The following is an 11,659-nucleotide window of genomic DNA, read 5'->3' as shown; positions in this document are numbered from 1 at the left end:
TTCTGCCATTTTATGCCAGCAGATTACCTGCTCCCTGTATTTTCAAGGTAACTTATCGAGATTTCATAGAATCAGTCTGACAGGGTATATAAATTATTTATTTTTCATAAATTGGCATCCAACCAGCAATTGAGATGTATAATTTTACCTCAGCTTTTTCACACGTGCTTGAGCCAGCTTTAACCCAGCTAGTTTAAGTACTCTTGAAAATATGGCAGCATAGCTTCCAAATGTGCCACTGTGATTCATGTAGCCTCAAGCCAATGACTCTGAAGTTTCACCTAGTATACCAGCTAACTGCCAGCAGTAACCACGTAGCCCTGTAATACAGTAGAGCCATTGATAGTAGCAGGCTGTAAGCTTTGTACACTCAACAGAGTTTGTAAGACCTCAGGAATGAGGCTTGGCAAGCTTACTGTGTCTGAACTTTTCCTGACCTACCTGCAGCTGTGTTTCATTTGGTTTAGCTATAATGGTAATTTCCCTAATTGATCAGGTGTCTATGGTTGTACTTTTTGTTAGGTTATGTGACAAAAGCTCATCTGCACACCCACAGAGGAACACAGAGGCACAATGGCAGGTGGGGGAGCCCTGCTGGCTGCTCCCAGGCCCATCGCCAGAGAGCCATTGGCCCATCAAAAGCCCGTGTCTACAAATCCAGAGAACAGGGGCACAATGGCAGACAGGGAACCCAAGTTAAAGACTCAGAGGGAGAGATACCCTGTCTGGGCCCCTCTCAGTAGAGCCTCAGCCCCATTGTCCAGGTGCAAAACCCACCATGATGAGTCATTGGGACCAGATCTCCATGTCACCTTTTGAACTAAAGGGGAGCTGCTGCTGAGGGGTGGGGGACACTATGGGAGGCAGGGAAAGAACATGTTGGGATTGCACAGGATTTATTAAGGCATGTTTAGGGGAGGAACCAAAGGTGGGAAAAGGGAGGGGTTTAGGCAATTTGGGGAGAAACAAGTATGGGAAATAGAGGGATGAGGGAATAGAAGAGACCATTTGCACGTAAGCAGGGGCTGATCAGTATGTTTGTCTGGCCATGCCCTGCGTCTGATCACTGCAGTCTGTCCTGTCTCCTTATTGAATTCCTTCAACTATTTTCCAGTAAGGGGCTTTTCACTCTGTGTACACGTGCGTGTATGGGGTCTGTGGTGCCAGTGACTGGAGTGAGTGCGGGTGTGCGAGCAAGTGTGTGAACACTAGTGAAGATCAAGCTGAACGAGCCATCAGGAAGGTGGAGTGGCTTGGGATCAAGGATTGTGTGTGGGTGTCTGAGGGCCAGCTCTGGGTGTGAGAGCACCTGTGTGTCTCTAAGGGTGAGAGCACAGGGGGGTCGGCTATGGGACCAGGGAGTCATGGACACCTGTGTATGCGTCTGTGTGTAATGGTCTGCACCATCAACTGGAACGGGGCTGTGGCCTTGGGGGTTCGTCTGTCCAGGTGCCAGCAACTGGAGACTGGGATCCAGGGACAGCAACTGGGCAGGCTGGGTGTATAAGGCCAGCTGCTGGAGGGACTCACACTGTATGTATGGATATAGATACAATATATATTCCAACTAACATGTCTCCATCCTGCTCAGCCAGAGAGGGGAGCAGGATGAGGCCATTGCTGCTGTCTGTGTTTGTGTGAGTGCTCTGTGTGTCTGTCTGTTATTTTTGTGGCCAGACGAATACATATGTGGTGTATACCTGTGCTCAGTGTGCATGTGCCTAGTGGGAATACATTTTCAGCCTCGTTATTGTTAGACCTGGGGACACGGAGCTGCAGCAGCCTTGCCTCTCTCAGGCTGTTGGATCCGGCATGATATATTTTCCTCTAACACTTTTGTTTATCTTTGCGTAGTACAACCATAGTTTTATATCAATAACAGTAATAAGCAATTATTCTGTGTAATATAGAGACCTGGTATGAGAGCAGCACTCTGAGAACTGGAGATACAGGGTGTGGCATGGAGGAGTGCGGGACTGGGATGGTAAGAGATGGAGCACAGTGTTGACACTGGGTACCCCACCGCCGTAAGCAACTGACCAACAGTCGTTATAGAGATGCAAACCTGGAGCTGGGCAAAACTGGTTTTAGGGGTAACAAGGAGAACAAAGAAAAGGTATCAAACATACAGAAAAGGCATCATACGTGGTAAGTTTGGATGTAATGTGGAGCTGCAAACCAATGAATAAAGAGAAAGATGTAAAAACATTTAAGCAAACATATAAAAATGACTCAGAGTGGGTACTGGAGGAGGAAGAAGAAACCATCAACATCACATTACTCCTGGCAAAGGAGCCCAGATGCTACTGACTTTCCATAACACCCCTCAACTCAGCTCCTATTAGATTAAAACCGTTAATATTAGGATCCAGAGGAGCAGGGGAAGGGTGAGCACAACACCAGGAATAGGGGTAGAAACTAAGAATTGTTTGTAAAACAATTTTAACTTCATTATTATTCTTTCGTTAACAATTAGATCTGGACTAATAATGGTCAGATTCTTAAGATTTCCATAATACAAACAATAAATTCATGGTTTTATTTATATATAAGGTTTGCTTCCTCTTTGCCCATTAACAAGATTTTGAGCATAACGCTACACATGCTAAAAGGTAGCTAACCTTTAGAAATAGATGTCACTATAAATCTGGCAAAGTGTGTGGACACACAAGAAGGATGTATTCTGGAACACTGGAGGCACTGGGTGAAGAGAAGGGCAATGAGAAGGACATGGTGGTATTACAGTGAGGTAGTCATAGAGGAAATAAAGGGAAGAAAACAATGCTGTGGACAGAGGGAAATGTTGCAGGAACAGTACCTGAAAGAAACCATGCTACATTAGTTCAGGAACCTTTGTCTAAAAGTTTTTAAAAGGAATTTATCAAAAAAGTATTGTATCATTTCTATGAAGGCTAGTGACAATATTCTGTTAAGTACTGTCTGCCTTCTGCCAAGCTATGAAAACTGTTCTAAAATCAATTGGATCAATAATATAGCCTCTAAAAATAAAATCCCCTACTGTTGCTCCCTTGACAGCTGTGGATCAGAGAGTTGCTGATACAGCAACGATATAGCTGATGCTTACACACAATAATGTCACTCATGAGTTTGAATGGACAATGCCACACTCAGCACAGAAACTGTTCCTGATCTAGTTTGGATTTTCAAATTTGAAAACTTGCCATTCCAAAGTTTTGTCCACAACTTTTATCCACAAAAGACAAAATATTCTTTAGTTTTTTTATAAGAATAATTACCATCTTCTGTTAGGCTCACCAGGAGCAATTTAGGTGAAAATAAAATAGTTGAGATCTAAAGGCCTTTTTAAAGTTTGTTACTACTCTGACCAAGGTAGCTATTCATTTGAGGGTGTTTATTCTAAAGGTCAAATAAATTTGGCAGCGCTTATTTGCAGTTGCTGCTAATTCATGGGTAATGCTAATCAACACATTCTTAAATTTGCTACTGTAAACAGCAATGAACCCCAGCTTGGTTGGTACCCACAACTACTGCCACATGTACTCAGGCAATATAAACATAAGATCCTTTTCTTTGGAATGACTATTGTCACACCCAAATGAGCTGATATCATCTAACCTATCTAAGTAATCTCTAACCTAATCTTTTCTTATTACCTCCCAATTCTTGATCTGCCACCACTGATAGTAATTGTGTTATCCATCTGATCACGGCTGACCTTTTTAATGAAAATGAAGCTGAAGGGACATTAAATTCACCAGTCTTCGTATCATCTGTTATTGGCCCTTCTTACTTGATAAGTATTGGAACATCCTCTCTTCAGTTTTACTGTCGTTCTTAGTTTACATATAAAAATATTTCTTCTTATAACTCTTTATGTCCTTTGCTGGCTGTACCTCATTTGATGCTGTACTCCGTTGCCACACTTCCTACCCTTTTATTCCTTGTCATTCAGCATGGTTTATGGAAAGCACATCCTCTCAATACATATACCTTTTAGAATATCATCTGATTAACATTGGTAGTTCCTAGAAGCACTGGTTTGGGCTGGGATAGTGTTAATTTTCTTCATAGCAGCTCATATGGTGCTATGTTTTGTATTGTGACCAAAACAGTGTTGATAACATAGCGGTGTTTTAGCTGTTGCTGAGCAGTGTTTACATAACGCCAAGGCCTTTTCTGTTTCTCACACTGCCCAGCCAGCAAGTAGGCTGGGGGTGCACAAGCAGTTGGGAGGGGACACAGCCAGGACAGCTGACCCCAAATGACCAAAAGGATATCCCATACCATATGGTGTTTTGCTCAGCAATAAAAACTTTAGTGTTTGTCTTCCCAAGTAACCTCTAGGTGTGATGAAGCCCTGCTTTCCTGGACACAGCTAAACATCTGCCTGATGATGGGAAGTAATGAATGAATTCCCTATTTTGCTTTGCTTGCATGTGCAGCTGTTTCTTTATCTATTAAACCGTCTTTTTCTCGACCCATGAGTTCTCTCACTTTTACCCTTCTGATTCTCTCCCCCATCCTGATGTGGGGGGAGTGAGCAAGTGGCTGTGTGGGGCTTAGCTGCCTACTGTGGTTAAACTACAACAGTCCTTTTTGGCACCCGACTTGGGGCTCAAAGGGTTTGAGATAATGACAGATTTGACTGGAGTGTGCCAGACTGAAACTGTGGCTGTTACAGCTGTTTAGCTACTAATTGGAATGCTCCTGTACTTGCCATGCGGCTTGCTTGTCTTAGTGTGCATTAAAGCCTAGTGCTCGTTAGTGGCTGCTTTTTGATTTTTGTTGTACTGCCTATCATCTTACGCTACTGTGCCTGGGAACATTTTGATAATAGCAATGGCGATGTGCTTGGACTCACAGATGGCCAGGGCATTGCTGCCGTTCCTGTGCTGCTGTACTGGACAGGCTGGAACTCCAGTGTGAACTTGATTTGAAGGGACTGTGACCTGTGGATAAGTACATGTGGGAGCAGGTACTCCTCAAGACATCTCTGGCTGTGGATATGTCCACAGTGCAGCACTCCTGAAGGGATTGTGGCCCAAGGTTAAGTCCCCACTGGAGCAGGTACACCTTGAAGCATCTGTGGCTATGGATAGGCCATGCTGGAACACTTCAAAGTGTCTGTGGATGTGGATAAGTCCACGCTGCAGCAGGTTTACCCCTGAAGAGATTGTGGCCCATGGTTAAGGCCACAACACAGAAGGTACATGTCTAAGAGATGGTGGCTGTGGCTAAGGCCACACTGGAGCAGGTACACCCCTGAAGAGACTGTGGCCCATGAATAAGTCCATGCTGGAGCAGGGGCAGGGGGAGGAGTTCATTGCTGTGTTAAACCCTATGGCCTGATCCAAAGAAACCAGGCGTGGAGATTGTAATGGGTATACCTTTAAATTGTTGTAACCTGTGATCTGAGTTGCATGTTATAGGAAATACTATAGCAGGAACCACCCAAACCAATGGAGGATGAGCCTCACAAGAAATAGTGCAAGTGCAGCAGTGACCTGACCTGAGGTGGCTTTGATGCCCAGGAACTCCATGGAGCACACCACCTCTCCTGTTCTCAGTGATCACCACAACAGATGGATCCCAAAGTCATGGACTAAATGAACTCAATGGACATTTTATGGATATTTTATGAACAGTTTATGGACATTTTACAGGGGTGGCCCATAGACTATGGGGAAAAAAAAAAGCTGCCTGCTGGGGTTGGTCCACAACACTAGTGATGTGGTTTGCTTCAGTTCTAGGAGTTAATTTCCTTGGCATGACATGGCAAAGTTGATTAAGAAGCTGAAGTGATATCTAACCACATGGAACACGGTACCCGGACTGAAAACTCACAGATATTCAAACAATAATTTTAAGCAGGTAATCAGAACTGATTGCGCTTTCACTGAGGTCCAACAGGATTGGCTTTTAATTGGCCATACGTTATTTAACATCTTAAAAGAGTTGGAATAAAATAAATAACCAATAAAGCCACAGATGAACAAAGAATGATAAATAACGAAACAGAAAGGACACCATGTTACTTTTTAAACAATGCATTACCAAACAATATACATTTTAGCACAGAAGAATAAAAAGATGTAAACCTTGGAGCGAAGAATGCTGGGCTATAGAGATGAAGCTCTGGGAAGCACTGTCTCTGAGTAGGACACAGTGATCATACCAGATAATTAGGTAAATATGAGCAGAGAATATGGCCACTGTTGCAAAATCTGTCAATTTATAAATGAAAATATTGATAAAAATACCTGACTTATTCTGCTTTTGCATTTGGCACTATTTCAGCTTCTATTAATATAATATGTCCGGTTCTGGTATTCATAATTCAAGAAGTAGGTTGTTAAGTTGGAGACGATTCAAAGAAAAGCCTCAAGACTAATCATGGTATTGGGGAAAAAGAGACCGGGAGTATTCACAAAGCTAATTGCTTTAGGATCATGCAGTCGTAAATGGAAAAAAATTATTGGACCAATGCCCCAGTCCTGTTCTGGAACTACCTCTGAGAAAGATTCTGTTGAAAACAGAAGAAATCTAGAGAGGATTTGCCTCTGTAGGCTAAGTTATCTTCTGTGGATTTCTCTCCTGGTATTGCCGTAGGAAACAGCTATGTGATAAGTCAAGGTTTTCAGTCTAGTAAAACAAATTATGACAGAACCCAACATCTGGAAATTGAAAGCACAAAAATTCTACATATTTTAAAGTTAAGAAATTAACTACTGGAAAAGTTTACAAAAGATCACTTGGCACTTCATCACTAAAAATATGAAAATCAAGACTATTTTTTTTCCTGTGAGACGTATTCTCACTTAAACTGAAATCAGTACAGCAAAGTTGTGTAGAAAGTCAGGCTAGGTGATCACAATTTCCTTTTCTGATTTTATGGGTCTGTGATGTTCAGAAATTTGAATTAGAAACATAACTTCTTTTCAGTCTAGTTAAGTGGTGGCTACCACATATCCTGAGCTGGTAAAAATCTGGGATCTAGATGCATACCATTTTGAAAATTTCAGACTTAAACAAGAAATCATTAGTTTTATGAGTCTCAAAGAGGTTGATGAACAGTGTTCAAAAAGAAACTACTTTCCAGGCAAATATTTACAGGTCTAAGAAGCCATAACGTAAAGATGTGCTACTGATATTTAAATTTATAAATAAAAGAAACAAGAAATAAATACATTTTTAGAATCAGCGGGAGAAGAACATTTTCAGACAGTTTCATAACTGCTGAATGATATTTAAACATTGAGAATGTTAGGCCCAGATGGGCATGCTGTGAACTATTCATAATGTTAAATGCTAATATTCATAAAACAACAGCTTTCACCCTTTATGGATTGAAATACGTAAAACTGTTGCTGGCCTATTATTGTTGCTTTCATCTGTGAACCCTGAAGAGGTTTTGATTTTAGCAGTTAATTGTATATCAGCAGAGAAATTCCGCCACTTGTCCTACCTTTAACATGCAGTAAAGTTGTAAGTGCCTAAGAGTTAAGATTAGTGATCTGTGTAGGCTTGAGATTCAAGATACGAATATTGTGTCATTGCTCACAAGGCACTATAGGCTACTCATGCCAAAGGAATGGGACAACCTGTTTATGCATTTTCATGACATAGAACAAACATAACCAACTTGCATACCAAACTTCAGCATACTGCAGTATTGGGTACTGCTGCTTTAAAGGACAGTATTTCCTGAAAATCTGTGTGAAGTACTGTGAAGCACCTATTACTGTGCACAGTCAAGTAGAACAACACCCAAAATAAAGCAGGTCATGGTAACTTTTTTAAATGATGAGTGAGCACTAAGTGTTACTTTACTCACACTGCCTCTTCAACAAGGAAGCAAAACACACTACAAATGAATCGGAAAAGTCCAGAAAACAAAATTTTCTTGAAAAAGGAAAGTAAGGTGGACCAAAATTGTCTTTACCTGTATGTTGCTCAAAACCATAGTTCTGTTTACCGTGTTAACCACATGCACAGCTCAGAGGTCACTAATCAATTTATTAAAGCAAATAAAGACAAAACTCACTTTGCAGGGGCAGGAGGTGAGGTTTGGGGGGCACCAATTTTTATTTCAGTGAAAGACCTAAATGTCTCCAATCTTAGCTGAAAAAAATAATCTCTTTCTACTGTAATGATTTAGGGAGGCATATCTGAGTTGCTTTGTATCTCCAGTTTCCCCTGTGGTCTCAGTTCCCAAAACAAGCTGCCTGTCCTTCACTGGGGTCATGGAACCGTAGTGCATCATGCAAAATGCAATCTGGTCAGAAAGCTTAATCCAGTTGATTGTGAAGACAGAATTAAAAAAAAAAAAAATAGACTAGCCTAGACTATTTCAGTTGGAAGGGACCTACAATGATTATCTAGTCCAACTGCCTGACCAGTTCAGGCTGACCAAAAGTTAAAGCATGCTATTACGGGCATTGTCCAAATGCCTCAAACACTGACAGGCATGGAGCATCAACCACCTCTCTAGGAAGCCTGTTCCAGTGTTTGACCACCCTCTTAGTAAAGAAATGCTTCCTAATGTCCAGTCTAAACCTCCCCTGACTGACACAGCTTTGAACCATTCCTGTCACTGGATACCAGGGAGAAGAGATCAGCACCTCCCTCTCCACTTCCCCTCCTCAGGAAGCTGTAGAGAGCAATGAGGTCGCCCCTCAGCCTCCTTTTCTCCAAACTAGACAAGCCCAAAGTCCTTAGCTGCTCCTCATGCCTTCCAGCCCTTTCAGCAGCTTTGTTGCCCTCCTCTGGAGGCATTCAAGGACTTTCACATCCTTCCTATATTGTAGGGCCCAGAATGGAATACAGTGGGACAATCACCTCTTTTGACCAGCTGGTTATACCATGTTTGGTGCACCCCAGGATGAGGTTCACCCTCTTGGCTGCCAGGGCACGCTGCTGACTCATACTGAGCCTGCTGTCGACCAGCACCCCCAGATCCCTTTCTGCAGGGCTGCTCTCCAGCCACTCCTCTCCCAATTTGTACTTGTGCCGGGCATTACTCTAGGCTAGAAAACATTGATGGCAGCGGTGGGATTTGAACCCACGCCCCCGAAGAGACTGGAGCCTTAATCCAGCGCCTTAGACCGCTCGGCCACGCTACCCTGATGCCACAATTTTCTCAGTCTCCAGCAACTGAATCTCCAGCTCCCCCAGCCAAAATCCAACTTTTCACAGGATGTTTTAAAACAAATAATCCCCATCCGTGACTTAAATAGAGTAGGAAAAAGGACCAATAATGGCTCTTTCTATAGGTAGAGGTAGACACTCCTTGCAGTGCGCCATATGTTTCTGGTCCTCTTAGTTGTCAGGGAACATCAGCTGGAAAGTTCTACAAATATCTCCTTGCCTATGAACCTGTGATCCCTTCCCAAGAAAAGAAAGGGTGATGGTATATTTTTGGGAGGAATGTGTGTTGACTTTGCATTCAACTTTGTATTTTCATATTTTTGGAGTGTAGTGAGACTGGGGCAATGAAACATCTGTCCCTTCATGCAGACACAGTCACTGCAGTGTTTACATCATGTACTCTAGGCCTCTAACAAATGCAATTTGGAGGACGGATGTTAAGTACTAACGTTCCCTAATGAATGAATGAAGGAACGTAAATTCATGCATCAAAGCAAGTCAGAGCATCAAAATTAGATGTTTAAACCAAGGAATGTGGGTACTCTGCCACTATGCAATATGCCATGGCAGGAGGGTAAAAACAGAGTGAGGTCCTAAGTGTTTATGCATTAATCTGTGGTGCCTGTAGAGCATGGAATTCAAGGGCTTGTTTTATGATAATTTTGACATTTCCAGGGACAGTTCAACTGAAACATGTATTACAGATCTCTTTGATTCTACTTAAATGCTTTGATACCCAGGTAGCTGCTTTCCCAATTCCGTTCTTCTTCAGTGCTGCTTTTGCTCTCCATGCCCTCTTGCCAACTAGATAACATGTTGTCAATAACTCAGCAATACTAGATGCTCCAGCAACTTGAACTAACTGTATATATAAAAAACTATACAAAAGCTGGATGATGAAACTTCTTTAAACTTGTGTTGTGACTTAACCCCAATCAACAACTAAGCACCACACAGCCACTCGGTCACTCCCCCCGCGTCAGGATGGGGGAGAGAATCAGAAGGGTAAAAGTGAGAAAACTCGTGGGTTGAGAGAAAGACAATTTAAGAGGTAAAGCAAAAGCCATGCACGCAAGCAAAGCAAAGCAAAACAAGGAATTCATTCCCCACTTCCCATCAGCAGGCAGGTGTTCAGCCATCTCCAGGAAAGCAGGGCTCCATCATGCATAACAGTTACTTGGGAAGACAAACGCCATCACTCCGAATGCCCCCTGCTTCCTTCTTCTTCCCCCAGCTTTATATGCTGAGCATGGCATCATATGGTATGGAATATCCCTTTGGTCAGTTGGGGTCAGCTGTCCCGGCTGTGTCCCCTCCCAGCTTCTTGTGCACCCCCAGCCTCCTCGCTGGTGGGGTGGTGTGAGAAGCAGAAGAGGCCTTGACTCTGTGTAAGCACTGCTCAGCAATAACGAAAACATCCCTGTATGATCAGCACTGTTTTCAGCACAAATCCAAAACATAGCCCCATACCAGCCACTATGAAGAAAATTAACTCTATCCCAGCCAAAACCAGCACGACCTGTTAGAGTAAGTACTGTATACCACACAGTTGTTCCAAATATTGGATATAACATATATTCTTACAAGGGGTAGAGTGTGCCGATGCTTTATTTAATTTTCTAGATTTTTATTTCTAGGCCAAATTTTTCTTAGTCCTTCACAGAAACTGAGCCAGCAACAGTAACAATTTAAGTCTCTTACAACATGTGCAACATGAAGAACTCTATTTGGGTTATTTCTAACATGCAGATGCTGATTCTGTGTATATAGCTAATGGCCCAGATTCCTATGGACCTGATCTTCCCAGATGGACAACTGCATAGGATTTGTCTGTCAAGTGATTCAAAACATATGAGCCTCACTAGGAAGTGCTAATAGCCTGGTGTCTAGATTCTCTGACATCCTATTAACCTGTAACTTATGACACAGTCATTACAAATCATGTCCTCTTATCTTTGCGCTAGAGTCAAGTGAATTTTTCTTTTTGTACAGTATTGATATGACCTGCCTTGATGTTTATGGAATGGCATTGCTCCTGAGATTCAGCTCCAATGCCTTGATGCACTCACAATATAAACTAATATCATCTCTCTACCTGTTTTCAATGATATTAGTAGTTGCTCCCTCTTTCCTAAGTAAATTTTGTATTTAGTATTAACTGCTGCATAATTAAGGTCTCTAAGAAGCCATTAGTGAAAAAGATTTTGCAATATGCAAGTGAATGTAACTTCTTCCTTACCTGAAGAATTGTATTTCTACTCCTCTTGATTTAGATGGAAGCACACAGTTTATATTCCATAGCTCTACAGTAAGTTTTTCCAGCTTTTTTCTCTTTGTATGCTTTTTTTAGATCATTTCCCCAGCACACAGAAGCATAACGGAAGGCTTGCTAATATGGAGTGCTCTGTTCAATCAGGAAGTGCTTAATCAGGTCACCGATTTTATCAGGTTATCTTTGCAGGAGTTGGTGTGCATAATGATAATGTCAAAGATTAGAGACAGAAGCTATGGCATTGTATTATATTTGGCC

General features: G+C 42.2%; 1 non-coding gene across 1 annotated transcript; it reads right to left on the bottom strand.

Moving 5' to 3' along the window:
* Positions 1-9,022: 9,022 nt before the first annotated feature.
* Positions 9,023-9,104, bottom strand: TRNAL-AAG (transfer RNA leucine (anticodon AAG)). The gene has a single exon. It is a non-coding gene; the product is annotated as a tRNA-Leu (tRNA).
* Between the last annotated feature and the right edge of the window lie 2,555 nt (positions 9,105-11,659).

Source organism: Gymnogyps californianus, chromosome 1 (assembly GCF_018139145.2).
Source record: "Gymnogyps californianus isolate 813 chromosome 1, ASM1813914v2, whole genome shotgun sequence".
Lineage (NCBI taxonomy): Eukaryota > Metazoa > Chordata > Aves > Accipitriformes > Cathartidae > Gymnogyps > Gymnogyps californianus.
Note: the sequence above shows the minus strand (reverse complement) of the source record. Positions and strands in the feature narration are given on the sequence as shown.